This window comes from Silene latifolia, chromosome 7, assembly GCF_048544455.1.
Source record: "Silene latifolia isolate original U9 population chromosome 7, ASM4854445v1, whole genome shotgun sequence".
NCBI classification, from domain to species: Eukaryota; Viridiplantae; Streptophyta; class Magnoliopsida; order Caryophyllales; family Caryophyllaceae; genus Silene; species Silene latifolia.
This window is the reverse complement of record NC_133532.1, coordinates 125,202,859-125,219,837: the sequence shown is the minus strand read 5'-3', so window position 1 is coordinate 125,219,837 and position 16,979 is coordinate 125,202,859.

Genomic DNA, 16,979 nt, shown 5'->3' with positions numbered 1-16,979 from the left:
ACGGGTTTTGGGATTCCGGGGTCCCGGATCAAAATTCTCCTAAATCGAGACGGAATGTTCCTTGGGTCGATACAAAGCGGCCACGCAAAATTTGAGTAGCAACGGACGACATTTGGGGGTGCCGGTATGCCATAAACCAAAGATTCGCCGAATCTCGGATAATCGTGAAAAATGTATTAATACTCGTTATCCGAGGCCGAAAACCGAATACGTTAACTCCTGAAATGACCTCGGACACGTGATAAAAAAACCGAGAGAAAAAGAAACAGGGTCCGGTACGACCTCCCGAACGGCTAAAAGTGAAGTGTAATACACGGTTTTTCGGGATTCCAGGGTCCCGGAACAAAAATCTCGAAAATCACGCAGAAAGTTCCTCGGGTCAGATAAAGCGGCCACGTCAAAATTTGAGTAGCAACGGAAGACATTTGGGGGTGCCGGTATGCCATAAACCAACATTCGTCGAAACTTGGTTAATCGTGAAAAATGTATTTATAATCGTTATTGGAGGCTGAAATCGAATTGGTTAACTCTTGAAATGACCTCGGACACGTGATAGAAAAACCGGGAGAAAAAGAAACAGGGTCCGGTACGACCTCCCGAACGGCTGAAATTGAAGTGTATAATACACGGTTTTTCGGGATTTCAAGTTTCCGGAACAAAATTCTCCGGAAATCACACAGAAAGTTCCTCAGGTCAGATAAAGCGGCCACGCAAAATTTTAGTAGCAACGGACGACATTTGGGGGTGCTGGTATGCCATAAACCAGCATTCGCCGAACCTCGGATAATCGTGAAAAATGTATTAACACTTGTTATCCGAGGCTGAAATTGAATGGGCTAACTCCTGAAATAGCCTCGAATGCGTGATAGAAAAATCGGGAGAAAAAGAAACAGGGTTCGGTACGACCTCCCGAACGGCTGAAATTGAAGTGTATAATACACGGTTTTTCGGGATTCCAGGGTTCCGGAACAAAATTCTCCGGAAATCACACAGAAAGTTCCTTGGGTCAGATAAAGTAGCCACGCAAAATTTGAGCAGCAACAGAAGACATTTGGGGGTGCCGGTATGCCATAAACCAGCATTCGTCGTACATCGGATAATCGTGAAAAATGTATTTATAATCGTTATCCGAGGCTGAAATCGAATAGGTTAACTCCTGAAATGACCTAGGACGCGTGATAGAAAAACCGGGAGAAAAAGAAACAGGGTCCAGTACGACCTCCCGAACGGCTGAAATTGAAGTGTATAATACACGGGTTTTTGGGATTCCAGGGTCCCGGATCAAAACTCTTCGGAAATCAGACGGAATGTTCCTTGGGTCAGACAAAGCGGCCACGCAAAATTTGAGTAGCAACGGACGACATATGGGGGTGCCGGTATGCCATAAACCAGCATTCGCTGAACCTCGGATAATCGTGAAAAATGTATTAATACTCGTTATCCGAGGCTGAAACCGAATAGGTGAACTCCTGAAATGACCTCGGACACGTGATAAAAAAACCGAGAGAAAAAGAAACAGGGTCCGGTACGACCTTCCGAACGGCTAAAATTGAAATGTATATTACACGGTTTTTCGGGATTCCAGGGTCCCGGAACAAAAATCTCGGAAATCACGCAGAAAGTTCCTCGGGTCAGATAAAGCGGCCACGCAAAATTTGAGTAGCAACGGAAGACATTTGGGGGTGCCGGTATGCCATAAACCAACATTCGTCGAACCTCGGATAATCGTGAAAAATGTATTTATAATCGTTATCGGAGGCTGAAATCGAATTGGTTAACTCTTAAAATGACCTCGGACACGTGATAGAAAAACCGGGAGAAAAAGAAACAGGGTCCGGTACGACCTCCCGAACGGCTGAAATTGAAGTGTATAATACACGGTTTTTCGGGATTTCAAGGTCCCGAAATAAAATTCTCCGGAAATCACACAGAAAGTTCCGCAGGTCAGATAAAGCGGCCACGCAAAATTTTAGTAGCAACGGACGACATTTGGGGGTGCCGGTATGCCATAAACCAGCATTCGCCGAAACTCGGATAATCGTGAAAAATGTACTAATACTTGTTATCCGAGGCTGAAATTGAATGGGCTAACTCCTGAAATGACCTCGGACGCGTGATAAAAAAATCGGGAGAAAAAGAAAGAGGGTTCGGTACGACCTCCCGAACGGCTGAAATTGAAGTGTATAATACACGGTTTTTCGGGATGCCAGGGTTCCGGAACAAAATTCTCCGGAAATCAGACAGAAAGTTCCTTGGGTTAGATAAAGCAGCCACGCAAAATTTGAGTAGCAACAGAAGACATTTGGGGGTGCCGGTATGCCATAAACCAGCATTCGTCGTACATCGGATAATCGTGAAAAATGTATTAATACTCGTTATCCGAGGCGGAAATCGAATAGGTTAACTCCTGAAATGACCTCGGACGCGTGATAGAAAAACCGGAGAAAAAAGAAACAGGGTCCAAGATTTACCTCCCGAACGGTGAAATTGAAGTGTATAATACACGGGTTTTGGGATTCCGGGTCCCTGGATCAAAATTCTCCGGAAATCAGACGGAATGTTCCTTGGGTCATAAAAAGCGGCCACGCAAAATTTGAGTAGCAACGGACGACATTTGGGGGTGCCGGTATGCCATAAACCAGCATTCGCCGAACCTCGGATAATCGTGAAAAATGTATTAATACTCGTTATCTAAGGTCAAACCGAATAGGTTAACTCCTGAAATGACCTCGGACACGTGATAAAAAAACCGAGAGAAAAAGAAACAGGGTCCGATTTACCTCCCGAACGGCTGAAAGTGAAGTGTATAATACACGGTTTTTCGGGATTCCGTCCCTAACAAAAATCTCGAAAATCACGCAAAAGTTCCTCGGGTGAGATAAAGCGGCCACGCAAAATTTGAGTAGCAACGGAAGACATTTGGGGTGCCGGTATGCCATAAACCAACATTCGTCGAACCTCGGATAATCGTGAAAAATGTATTTATAATCGTTATCGGAGGCTGAAATCGAATTGGTTAACTCTTAAAATGATCTCGGACACGTGATAGAAAAACCGGGAGAAAAAGAAACAGGGTCCGGTACGACCTCCCGAACGGCTGAAATTGAAGTGTATAATACACGGTTTTTCGGGATTTCAAGGTCCCGAATAAAATTCTCCGAAATCACACAAAAGTTCCTCGGTCGATAAAGCGGCCACGCAAAATTTTAGTAGCAACGGACGACATTTGGGGGTGCCGGTATGCCATAAACCAGCATTCGCCGAAACTCGGATAATCGTGAAAAATGTACTAACACTTGTTATCCGAGGCTGAAATTGAATGGGCTAACTCCTGAAATGACCTCGGACGCGTGATAAAAAAATCGGGAGAAAAAGAAAGAGGGTTCGGTACGACCTCCCGAACGGCTGAAATTGAAGTGTATAATACACGGTTTTTCGAGATTCCAGGGTTCCGGAACAAAATTCTCCGGAAATCAGACAGAAAGTTCCTTGGGTTAGATAAAGCGACCACGCAAAATTTGAGCAAAGAATGAGAAGACATTTGGGGGTGCCGGTATGCCATAAACCAGCATTCGTCGTACATCGGATAATCGTGAAAAATGTATTTATAATCGTTATCTGAGGCTGAAATCGAATAGGTTAACTCCTGAAATGACCTCAGACGCGTGATAGAAAACCGGGAGAAAAAGAAACAGGGTCCAAATTTACCTCCCGAACGGCTGAAATTGAAGTGTATAATACACGGGTTTTTGGGATTCCGTGGTCCCGATCAAAATTCTCCGGAAATCAGACGGAATGTTCCTTGGGTCAGACAAAGCGGCCACGCAAAATTTGAGTAGCAACGGACGACATTTGGGGGTGCCGGTATGCCATAAACCAGCATTCGCCGAACCTCGGATAATCGTGAAAAATGTATTAATACTCGTTATCTGAGGCTGAAACCGAATAGGTTAACTCCTGAAATGACCTCGGACACGTGATAAAAAAACCGAGAGAAAAAGAAACAGGGTCCGGTACGACCTCCCGAACGGCTAAAAGTGAAGTGTATAATACACGATTTTCGGGATTCCAGGGTCCCGGAACAAAAATCTCGAAAATCACGCAGAAAGTTCCTCGGGTCAGATAAAGCGGCCACGTCAAAATTTGAGTAGCAACGGAAGACATTTGGGGGTGCCGGTATGCCATAAACCAACATTCGTCGAACCTCGGATAATCGTGAAAAATGTATTTATAATCGTTATCGGAGGCTGAAATCGAATTGGTTAACTCTTAAAATGATCTCGGAGACGTGATAGAAAAACCGAGAGAAAAAGAAACAGGGTCCGGTACGACCTCCCGAACGGCTGAAATTGAAGTGTATAATACACGGTTTTTCGGGATTTCAAGGTCCCGGAATAAAATTCTCCGGAAATCACACAGAAAGTTCCTCAGGTCAGATAAAGCGGGCACGCAAAATTTTAGTAGCAACAGACGACATTTGGGGGTGCCGGTATGCCATAAACCAGCATTCGCCGAAACTCGGATAATCGTGAAAAATGTACTAACACTTGTTATCCGAGGCTGAAATTGAATGGGCTAACTCCTGAAATGACCTCGGACGCGTGATAAAAAAATCGGGAGAAAAAGAAAGAGGGTTCGGTACGACCTCCCGAACGGCTGAAATTGAAGTGTATAATACACGGTTTTTCGGGATTCCAAGGTTCCGGAACAAAATTCTCCGGAAATCAGACAGAAAGTTCCTTGGGTTAGATAAAGCAGCCACGCAAAATTTGAGCAAAGAACGAAGACATTTGGGGTGCCGGTATGCCATAAACCAAAGATTCGTCGTACATCGGATAATCGTGAAAAATGTATTTATAATCGTTATCCGAGGTCAAATCGAATAGGTTAACTCCTGAAATGACCTCGACGCGTGATAGAAAAACCGGAGAAAAAGAAACAGGTCCAAGATTTACCTCCCGAACGGCCGAAATTGAAGTGTATAATACACGGGTTTTTGGGATTCCAGGGTCCCGGATCAAAATTCTCCGGAAATCAGACGAAATGTTCCTTGGGTCAGAAAAAGCGGCCACGCAAAATTTGAGTAGCAACGGACGACATTTGGGGGTGCCGGTATGCCATAAACCAGCATTCGCCGAACCTCGGATAATCGTGAAAAATGTATTAATACTCGTTATCTGAGGCTGAAACCGAATAGGTTAACTCCTGAAATGACCTCGGACACGTGATAAAAAACCGAGAGAAAAAGAAACAGGTCCGATGCGACCTCCCGAACGGCTAAAAGTGAAGTGTATAATACACGGTTTTTCGGGATTCCAGGGTCCCGGAACAAAAATCTCGAAAATCACGCAGAAAGTTCCTCGGGTTAGATAAAGCGGCCACGTCAAAATTTGAGTAGCAACGGAAGACATTTGGGGGTGCCGGTATGCCATAAACCAACATTCGTCGAACCTCGGATAATCGTGAAAAATGTATTTATAATCGTTATCGGAGGTCAAATCGAATTGGTTAACTCTTAAAATGATCTCGGACACGTGATAGAAAAACCGGAGAAAAAGAAACAGGGTCCTGCGACGACCTCCCGAACGGTTGAAATTGAAGTGTATAATACACGGTTTTTCGGGATTTCAAGGTCCCGGAATAAAATTCTCCGGAAATCACACAGAAAGTTCCTCAGGTAAGATAAAGCGGCCACGCAAAATTTTAGTAGCAACGGACGACATTTGGGGGTGCCGGTATGCCATAAACCAGCATTCGCCGAAACTCGGATAATCGTGAAAAATGTACTAACACTTGTTATCCGAGGCTGAAATTGAAGGGCTAACTCCTGAAATGACCTCGGACGCGTGATAAAAAAATCGGGAGAAAAAGAAAGAGGGTTCGGTACGACCTCCCGAACGGCTGAAATTGAAGTGTATAATACACGGTTTTTCGGGATTCCGGGTTCCTAACAAAATTCTCCGAAATCGATGAAAGTTCCTTGGGTTAGATAAAGCGACCACGCAAAATTTGAGCAAAAAGAAGACATTTGGGGGTGCCGGTATGCCATAAACCAAAGATTCGTCGTACATCGGATAATCGTGAAAAATGTATTTATAATCGTTATCCGAGGTCGAAATCGAATAGGTTAACTCCTGAAATGACCTCGACGCGTGATAGAAAACCGGAGAAAAAGAAACAGGGTCCAAAGATCGACCTCCCGAACGGCTGAAATTGAAGTGTATAATACACGGGTTTTTGGGATTCGGGGTCCCGATCAAAATTCTCCGAAATCGACGGAATGTTCCTTGGCTCGGATAAAGCGGCCACGCAAAATTTGAGTAGCAACGAAAGACATTTGGGGTGCCGGTATGCCATAAACCAGCATTCGCCGAACCTCGGATAATCGTGAAAAATGTATTAATACTCGTTATCTGAGGCTGAAACCGAATAGGTTAACTCCTGAAATGACCTCGGACACGTGATAAAAAAACCGAGAGAAAAAGAAACAGGGTCCGGTACGACCTCCCGAACGGCTAAAAGTGAAGTGTATAATACACGGTTTTTCGGGATTCCAGGGTCCCGGAACAAAAATCTCGAAAATCACGCAGAAAGTTCCTCGGGTCAGATAAAGCGGCCACGTCAAAATTTGAGTAGCAACGGAAGACATTTGGGGGTGCCGGTATGCCATAAACCAACATTCGTCGAAACTTGGATAATCGTGAAAAATGTATTTATATTCGTTATTGGAGGCTGAAATCGAATTGGTTAACTCTTGAAATGACCTCGGACACGTGATAGAAAAACCGGGAGAAAAAGAAACAGGGTCCGGTACGACCTCCCGAACGGCTGAAATTGAAGTGTATAATACACGGTTTTTCGGGATTTCAAGGTCCCGGAATAAAATTCTCCGGAAATCACACAGAAAGTTCCTCAGGTCAGATAAAGCGGGCACGCAAAATTTTAGTAGCAACAGACGACATTTGGGGGTGCCGGTATGCCATAAACCAGCATTCGCCGAAACTCGGATAATCGTGAAAAATGTACTAACACTTGTTATCCGAGGCTGAAATTGAATGGGCTAACTCCTGAAATGACCTCGGACGCGTGATAAAAAAATCGGGAGAAAAAGAAAGAGGGTTCGGTACGACCTCCCGAACGGCTGAAATTGAAGTGTATAATACACGGTTTTTCGGGATTCCGGGGTTCCTAACAAAATTCTCCTAAATCGACAGAAAGTTCCTTGGGTTAGATAAAGCAGCCACGCAAAATTTGAGCAGCAACAGAAGACATTTGGGGGTGCCGGTATGCCATAAACCAGCATTCGTCGTACATCGGATAATCGTGAAAAATGTATTTATAATCGTTATCTGAGGCTGAAATCGAATAGGTTAACTCCTGAAATGACCTCAGACGCGTGATAGAAAAACCGGGAGAAAAAGAAACAGGGTCCAGTACGACCTCCCGAACGGCTGAAATTGAAGTGTATAATACACGGGTTTTTGGGATTCCAGGGTCCCGGATCAAAATTCTCCGGAAATCAGACGAAATGTTCCTTGGGTCAGAAAAAGCGGCCACGCAAAATTTGAGTAGCAACGGACGACATTTGGGGGTGCCGGTATGCCATAAACCAGCATTCGCCGAACCTCGGATAATCGTGAAAAATGTATTAATACTCGTTATCTGAGGCTGAAACCGAATAGGTTAACTCCTGAAATGACCTCGGACACGTGATAAAAAAACCGAGAGAAAAAGAAACAGGGTCCGGTACGACCTCCCGAACGGCTAAAAGTGAAGTGTATAATACACGGTTTTTCGGGATTCCAGGGTCCCGGAACAAAAATCTCGAAAATCACGCAGAAAGTTCCTCGGGTCAGATAAAGCGGCCACGTCAAAATTTGAGTAGCAACGGAAGACATTTGGGGGTGCCGGTATGCCATAAACCAACATTCGTCGAACCTCGGATAATCGTGAAAAATGTATTTATAATCGTTATCGGAGGCTGAAATCGAATTGGTTAACTCTTAAAATGATCTCGGACACGTGATAGAAAAACCGGGAGAAAAAGAAACAGGGTCCGGTACGACCTCCCGAACGGCTGAAATTGAAGTGTATAATACACGGTTTTTCGGGATTTCAAGGTCCCGGAATAAAATTCTCCGGAAATCACACAGAAAGTTCCTCAGGTAAGATAAAGCGGCCACGCAAAATTTTAGTAGCAACGGACGACATTTGGGGGTGCCGGTATGCCATAAACCAGCATTCGCCGAAACTCGGATAATCGTGAAAAATGTACTAACACTTGTTATCCGAGGCTGAAATTGAATGGGCTAACTCCTGAAATGACCTCGGACGCGTGATAAAAAAATCGGGAGACAAAGAAAGAGGGTTCGGTACGACCTCCCGAACGGCTGAAATTGAAGTGTATAATACACGGTTTTTCGGGATTCCAGGGTTCCGGAACAAAATTCTCCGGAAATCAGACAGAAAGTTCCTTGGGTTAGATAAAGCGACCACGCAAAATTTGAGCAAAGAAACAAGAAGACATTTGGGGTGCCGGTATGCCATAAACCAGCATTCGTCGTACATCGGATAATCGTGAAAAATGTATTTATAATCGTTATCTGAGGCTGAAATCGAATAGGTTAACTCCTGAAATGAACTCAGACGCGTGATAGAAAACCGGGAGAAAAAGAAACAGGTCCAAAGACGACCTCCCGAACGGTACGAAATTGAAGTGTATAATACACGGTTTTTGGGATTCCGTGGTCCGATCAAAATTCTCCGAAATCGACGGAATGTTCCTTGGGTCAGACAAAGCGGCCACGCAAAATTTGAGTAGCAACGGACGACATTTGGGGGTGCCGGTATGCCATAAACCAAAGATTCGCCGAACCTGGATAATCGTGAAAAATGTATTAATACTCGTTATCCGAGGCCGAAACCGAATAGGTTAACTCCTGAAATGACCTCGGACGCGTGATAAAAAACCGAGAGAAAAAGAAACAGGGTCCGGTACGACCTCCCGAACGGCTAAAAGTGAAGTGTATAATACACGGTTTTTCGGGATTCCAGGGTCCCGGAACAAAAATCTCGAAAATCACGCAGAAAGTTCCTCGGGTCAGATAAAGCGGCCACGTCAAAATTTGAGTAGCAACGGAAGACATTTGGGGGTGCCGGTATGCCATAAACCAACATTCGTCGAAACTTGGATAGTCGTGAAAAATGTATTTATATTCGTTATTGGAGGCTGAAATCGAATTGGTTAACTCTTGAAATGACCTCGGACACGTGATAGAAAAACCGGAGAAAAAGAAACAGGTCCTGTTTACCTCCCGAACGGCTGAAATTGAAGTGTATAATACACGGTTTTTCGGGATTTCAAGGTCCCGAATAAAATTCTCCGAAATCACACGAAAAGTTCCTCGGTCGATAAAGCGGGCACGCAAAATTTTAGTAGCAACAGACGACATTTTGGGGGTGCCAGTATGCCATAAACCAGCATTCGCCGAAACTCGGATAATCGTGAAAAATGTACTAACACTTGTTATCCGAGGCTGAAATTGAATGGGCTAACTCCTGAAATGACCTCGGACGCGTGATAAAAAAATCGGGAGAAAAAGAAAGAGGGTTCGGTACGACCTCCCGAACGGCTGAAATTGAAGTGTATAATACACGGTTTTTCGGATTCCGGGTTCCTGAACAAAATTCTCCGGAAATCGACAGAAAGTTCCTTGGGTCACTAAAGCAGCCACGCAAAATTTGAGCAAAGAACAAGACATTTGGGGTGCCGGTATGCCATAAACCAAAGATTCGTCGTACATCGGATAATCGTGAAAAATGTATTAATACTCGTTATCCGAGGCTCAAATCGAATAGGTTAACTCCTGAAATGACCTCGACGCGTGATAAAAAACCGGAGAAAAAGAAACAGGGTCCAAAGATCGACCTCCGAACGGCCGAAATTGAAGTGTATAATACACGGGTTTTGGGATTCGAGTCCCGGATCAAAATTCTCCTAAATCGACGAAATGTTCTTTGGGTCGAAAAAAGCGGCCACGCAAAATTTGAGTAGCAACGGACGACATTTGGGGGTGCCGGTATGCCATAAACCAGCATTCGCCGAACCTCGGATAATCGTGAAAAATGTATTAATACTCGTTATCTGAGGCTGAAACCGAATAGGTTAACTCCTGAAATGACCTCGGACACGTGATAAAAAAACCGAGAGAAAAGAAACAGGTCCTGTTTACCTCCCGAACGGCTAAAAGTGAAGTGTATAATACACGGTTTTTCGGGATTCCAGGGTCCCGGAACAAAAATCTCGAAAATCACGCAGAAAGTTCCTCGGGTCAGATAAAGCGGCCACGTCAAAATTTGAGTAGCAACGGAAGACATTTGGGGGTGCCGGTATGCCATAAACCAACATTCGTCGAACCTCGGATAATCGTGAAAAATGTATTTATAATCGTTATCGGAGGCTGAAATCGAATTGGTTAACTCTTAAAATGATCTCGGACACGTGATAGAAAAACCGGGAGAAAAAGAAACAGGGTCCCACCTCCCGAGCAACTACAAATTGAAGTGTATAATACACGGTTTTTCGGGATTTCAAGGTCCCGGAATAAAATTCTCCGGAAATCACACAGAAAGTTCCTCAGGTAAGATAAAGCGGCCACGCAAAATTTTAGTAGCAACGGACGACATTTGGGGGTGCCGGTATGCCATAAACCAGCATTCGCCGAAACTCGGATAATCGTGAAAAATGTACTAACACTTGTTATCCGAGGCTGAAATTGAATGGGCTAACTCCTGAAATGACCTCGGACGCGTGATAAAAAAATTGGGAGACAAAGAAAGAGGGTTCGGTACGACCTCCCGAACGGCTGAAATTGAAGTGTATAATACACGGTTTTTCGATTCCGTGGTTCCTAACAAAATTCTCCGGAAATCAGACAGAAAGTTCCTTGGGTTAGATAAAGCAGCCACGCAAAATTTGAGCAGCAACAGAAGACATTTGGGGGTGCCGGTATGCCATAAACCAGCATTCGTCGTACATCGGATAATCGTGAAAAATGTATTTATAATCGTTATCTGAGGCTGAAATCGAATAGGTTAACTCCTGAAATGACCTCAGACGCGTGATAGAAAACCGGGAGAAAAAGAAACAGGGTCCAGTACGACCTCCCGAACGGCTGAAATTGAAGTGTATAATACACGGGTTTTTGGGATTCCAGGGTCCCGGATCAAAATTCTCCGGAAATCAGACGGAATGTTCCTTGGGTCAGACAAAGCGGCCACGCAAAATTTGAGTAGCAACGGACGACATTTGGGGGTGCCGGTATGCCATAAACCAGCATTCGCCGAACCTCGGATAATCGTGAAAAATGTATTAATACTCGTTATCCGAGGCTGAAACCGAATAGGTTAACTCCTGAAATGACCTCGGACACGTGATAAAAAAACCGAGAGAAAAAGAAACAGGGTCCTAGTTTACCTCCCGAACGGCTAAAAGTGAAGTGTATAATACACGGTTTTTCGGGATTCCAGGGTCCCGGAACAAAAATCTCGAAAATCACGCAGAAAGTTCCTCGGGTCAGATAAAGCGGCCACGTCAAAATTTGAGTAGCAACGGAAGACATTTGGGGGTGCCGGTATGCCATAAACCAACATTCGTCGAAACTTGGATAATCGTGAAAAATGTATTTATATTCGTTATTGGAGGCTGAAATCGAATTGGTTAACTCTTGAAATGACCTCGGACACGTGATAGAAAAACCGGGAGAAAAAGAAACAGGGTCCGGTACGACCTCCCGAACGGCTGAAATTGAAGTGTATAATACACGGTTTTTCGGGATTTCAAGTTCCCTAACAAAATTCTCCGAAAATCACACGAAAGTTCCTCAGTCGATAAAGCGGCCACGCAAAATTTTAGTAGCAACGGACGACATTTGGGGGTGCTGGTATGCCATAAACCAGCATTCGCCGAACCTCGGATAATCGTGAAAAATGTATTAACACTTGTTATCCGAGGCTGAAATTGAATGGGCTAACTCCTGAAATAGCCTCGAACGCGTTATAGAAAAATCGGGAGAAAAAGAAACAGGGTTCGGTACGACCTCCCAAACGGCTGAAATTGAAGTGTATAATACACGGTTTTTCGGGATTCCAGGGTTCCGGAACAAAATTCTCCGGAAATCACACAGAAAGTTCCTTGGGTCAGCTAAAGTAGCCACGCAAAATTTGAGCAAAGAACGAAGACATTTGGGGGTGCCGGTATGCCATAAACCAGCATTCGTCGTACATCGGATAATCGTGAAAAATGTATTTATAATCGTTATCCGAGGCTGAAATCGAATAGGTTAACTCCTGAAATGACCTAGGACGCGTGATAGAAAAACCGGGAGAAAAAGAAACAGGGTCCAGTACGACCTCCCGAACGGCTGAAATTGAAGTGTATAATACACGGGTTTTTGGGATTCCAGGGTCCCGGATCAAAACTCTCCGGAAATCAGACGGAATGTTCCTTCGGTCAGACAAAGCAGCCACGCAAAATTTGAGTAGCAACGGGCCAACGGACGACATATGGGGGTGCCGGTATGACATAAACCAGCATTCGCCGAACCTCGGATAATCGTGAAAAATGTATTAATACTCGTTATCCGAGGCTGAAACCGAATAGGTGAACTCCTGAAATGACCTCGGACACGTGATAAAAAAACCGAGAGAAAAAGAAACAGGGTCCGGTACGACCTTCCGAACGGCTAAAATTGAAATGTATATTACACGGTTTTTCGGGATTCCAGGGTCTCGGAACAAAAATCTCGGAAATCACGCAGAAAGTTCCTCGGGTCAGATAAAGCGGCCACGCAAAATTTGAGTAGCAACGAAAGACATTTGGGGGTGCCGGTATGCCATAAACCAACATTCGTCGAACCTCGGATAATCGTGAAAAATGTATTTATAATCGTTATCGGAGGCTGAAATCGAATTGGTTAACTCTTAAAATGACCTCGGACACGTGATAGAAAAACCGGGAGAAAAAGAAACAGGGTCCGGTACGACCTCCGAACGGCTGAAATTAAAGTGTATAATACACGGTTTTTCGGGATTTCAAGGTCCCGGAATAAAATTCTCCGGAAATCACACAGAAAGTTCCTCAGGTCAGATAAAGCGGCCACGCAAAATTTTAGTAGCAACGGACGACATTTGGGGGTGCCGGTATGCCATAAACCAGCATTCGCCGAAACTCGGATAATCGTGAAAAATGTACTAACACTTGTTATCCGAGGCTGAAATTGAATGGGCTAACTCCTGAAATGACCTCGGACGCGTGATAAAAAAATCGGGAAAAAAAGAAAGAGGGTTCGGTACGACCTCCCGAACGGCTGAAATTGAAGTGTATAATACACGGTTTTTCGGGATTCCAGGGTTCCGGAACAAAATTCTCCGGAAATCAGACAAAAAGTTCCTTGGGTTAGATAAAGCAGCCACGCAAAATTTGAGCAGCAACAGAAGACATTTGGGGGTGCCGGTATGCCATAAACCAGCATTCGTCGTACATCGGATAATCGTGAAAAATGTATTTATAATCGTTATCTCAGGCTGAAATCGAATAGGTTAACTCCTGAAATGACCTCAGACGCGTGATAGAAAAACCGGGAGAAAAAGAAACAGGGTCCAGTACGACCTCCCGAACGGCTCAAATTGAAGTGTATAATACACGGGTTTTTGGGATTCCAGGGTCCCGGATCAAAATTCTCCGGAAATCAGACGGAATGTTCCTTGGGTCAGACAAAGCGGCCACGCAATATTTGAGTAGCAACGGACGACATTTGGGGGTGCCGGTATGCCATAAATCAGCATTCGCCGAACCTCGGATAATCGTGAAAAATGTATTAATACTCGTTATCCGAGGCTGAAACCGAATAGGTTAACTCCTGAAATGACCTCGGACACGTGATAAAAAAAACCGAGAGAAAAAGAAACAGGGTCCGGTACGACCTCCCGAACGGCTAAAAGTGAAGTGTATACACGGTTTTTCGGGATTCCAGGGTCCCGGAACAAAATTCTCGGAAATCACACAGAAAGTTCCTCGGGTCAGATAAAGCGGCCACGCAAAATTTGAGTAGCAACGGAAGACATTTGGGGGTGCCGGTATGCCATAAACCAACATTCGTCGAACCTCGGATTATCGTGAAAAATGTATTTATAATCGTTATCGGAGGCTGAAATCGAATTGGTTAACTCTTGAAATGACCTCAGACATGTGATAGAAAAGCCGGGAGAAAAAGAAACAGGGTCCGGTACGACCTCCCGAACGGCTGAAATTGAAGTGTATATAATACACGGTTTTTCAGGATTTCAAGGCCTCGGAACAAAATTCTCTGGAAATCACACAGAAAGTTCCTCAGGTCAGATAAAGCGGCCACGCAAAATTTGAGTAGCAACGGAAGACATTTGGGGGTGCCGGTATGCCATAAACCAGCATTCGCCGAACCTTTGATAATCGTGAAAATTATATTAATACTCGTTATCCGAGGCTGAAATCGAATAGGTTAACTTCTGAAATGACCTCGAACACGTGATATAACAACCGAGAGAAAAAAAACAAGGTCCGATACGACCTCCCGAACGGCTAAAATTGAAGTGTATAATACACGGTTTTTCGGGATTCCAGGGTTCCGGAAAAAAATTCTCCGGAAATCACACAGAAAGTTCCTCAGGTCAGATAAAGCAACCACGCAAAATTTGAGTAGCAACAGAAGACATTTGGGAGTGTGGGTATGCCATAAACCAGCATTCGTCTTACATCGGATAATCGTGAAAAATGTATTTATAATCGTTATCCGAGGCTGAAATCGAATAGGTTAACTCCTGAAATAACCTCGGACGCGTGATAGAAAAACCGGGAGAAAAAGAAACAGGGTCCGGTACGACCTCTCGAACGGCTGAAATTGAAGTGTAAATACACGGTTTTTCGGGATTGCAAGGTCCCGGAACAAAATTCTCCGGAAATCACACAGAAATTTCCCCGGGTCAAAAAAAGCGGCCACGCAAAATTTGAGTAGCAACGGAAGACATTTGGGGGTGCCGGTATGCAATAAACCAGTATTCGTCGAACCTCGGATAATCGTGAAAAATATATTAATACTTGTTATCCGAGGCTGAAATCGAATAGGTTAACTCCTGAAATGACCTCGGACAAGTGATAGAAAAACGAGAGAAAAAAAAACAGGGTCCGGTACGACCTCCCGAACGGCTAAAATTGAAGTGTATAAATACACGGTTTTTCGGGATTCTGGGGTTCCTCGTGTCAGATAAAGCAGCCACGCAAAATTTGAGTAGCAACAGAAGACATTTGGGAGTGTGGGTATGCCATAAACCAGCATTCGTCTTACATCGTATAATCGTGAAAAAATGTATTTATAATCGTTATCCGAGGCTGAAATCGAATAGGTTAACTCCTGAAATGACCTCGAACACGTGATTGAAAAACCGGGAGAAAAAGAAACAGGGTCCGGTACGTCCTCCCGAACGGCTGAAATTGAAGTGTATAATACACGGTTTTTCGGGATTCCTGGGTTCCAGAACAAAATTCTCCTGAAATCACACAGAAAGTTTCTCAGGTTAGATAAGGCGGCCACGCAAAATTTGAGTAGCAACGGAAGACATTTGGGGATGCCGGTATGCCATAAACCAGCATTCGCCGAATCTCGGATAATTGTGAAAAATGTATTAATACTCGTTATTTGAGGCTGAAATCGAATAGGTTAACTCCTGAAATGACCTCCGACGCGTGATAGAAAAACCGAGAGAAAAAGAAACAGGGTCCGGTACGACCTCCCGAACGGCTGAAATTGAAGTGTATATAATACAATGTTTTTCGGGATTTCAGGGTCCCGGATTATAATTCTCCGGAAATCACACGGAATGTTCCTCGGGTCAGACAAAGGGACCACGCAAAATTTGAGTAGCAACGGACGACATTTGGGGATGCCAGTATGCCATAAACCAGCATTCGCCGAACCTCGGATAATCGTGAAAAATGTATTAATACTCGTTATCCGAGGCTGAAATTGAATAGGCTAACTCCTGAAATGACCTCGGACGCGTGATAGAAAAATCGGGAGAAAAAGAAACAGGGTCCGGTACGACCTCCCGAACGGCTGAAATTGAAGTGTATAATACACGGTTTTTCGGGATTCCAGGGTTCCGGAAAAAAATTCTCCGGAAATCACACAGAAAGTTCCTTGGGTTAGATAAAGCAGCCACGCAAAATTTGAGCAGCAACAGAAGTCATTTGGGGGTCCCGGTATGCCATAAACCAGCATTCGTCCTACATCGGATAATCGTGAAAAATGTATTAATAATTATTATACGAGGCTGAAATCGAATAGGTTAAATTCTGAAATGACTTCGAACGTGTGATAGAAAAACCGGGAGAAAAAGAAAAAGGGTCCGGTCCGACCTCCTGAACGGCTGAAATTTTAGTGTATAATAAACGGTTTTTCGTGATTTCAGGGTCCCGGAACGAAATTCTCCGGAAATCACATAGAAAGTTTCTCGGGTCAGATAAAGCGGCCACGCAAAATTTGAGAAGCAACAGAAGAAATTTGGGGGTGCCGGTATGCCATAAACCAGCATTCGTCGTCTATCGGATAATCGTGAAAAATGTATTAATTCTCGTTATTTGAGGCTGAAATCGAATAGGTTAACTTCTGAAATGACCTCCGACGCGGGATAGAAAAACCGAGAGAAAAAGAAACAGGGTCCGGTACGAGCTCCCGAACGGCTGAAATTGAAGTGTATAATACACGGTTTTTCGGGATTCCAGGGTCCCGGAACAAAATTCTTGGAAATCACGCAGAAAGTTCCTCGGGTCAGGTAAAGCGGCCACGTAAAATTTGAGTAGCAACGGAAGACAATTGGGGGTGCCGGTATGCCATAAACCAACATTCGTCGAACCTCGGATAATCGTGAAAAATGTATTTATAATC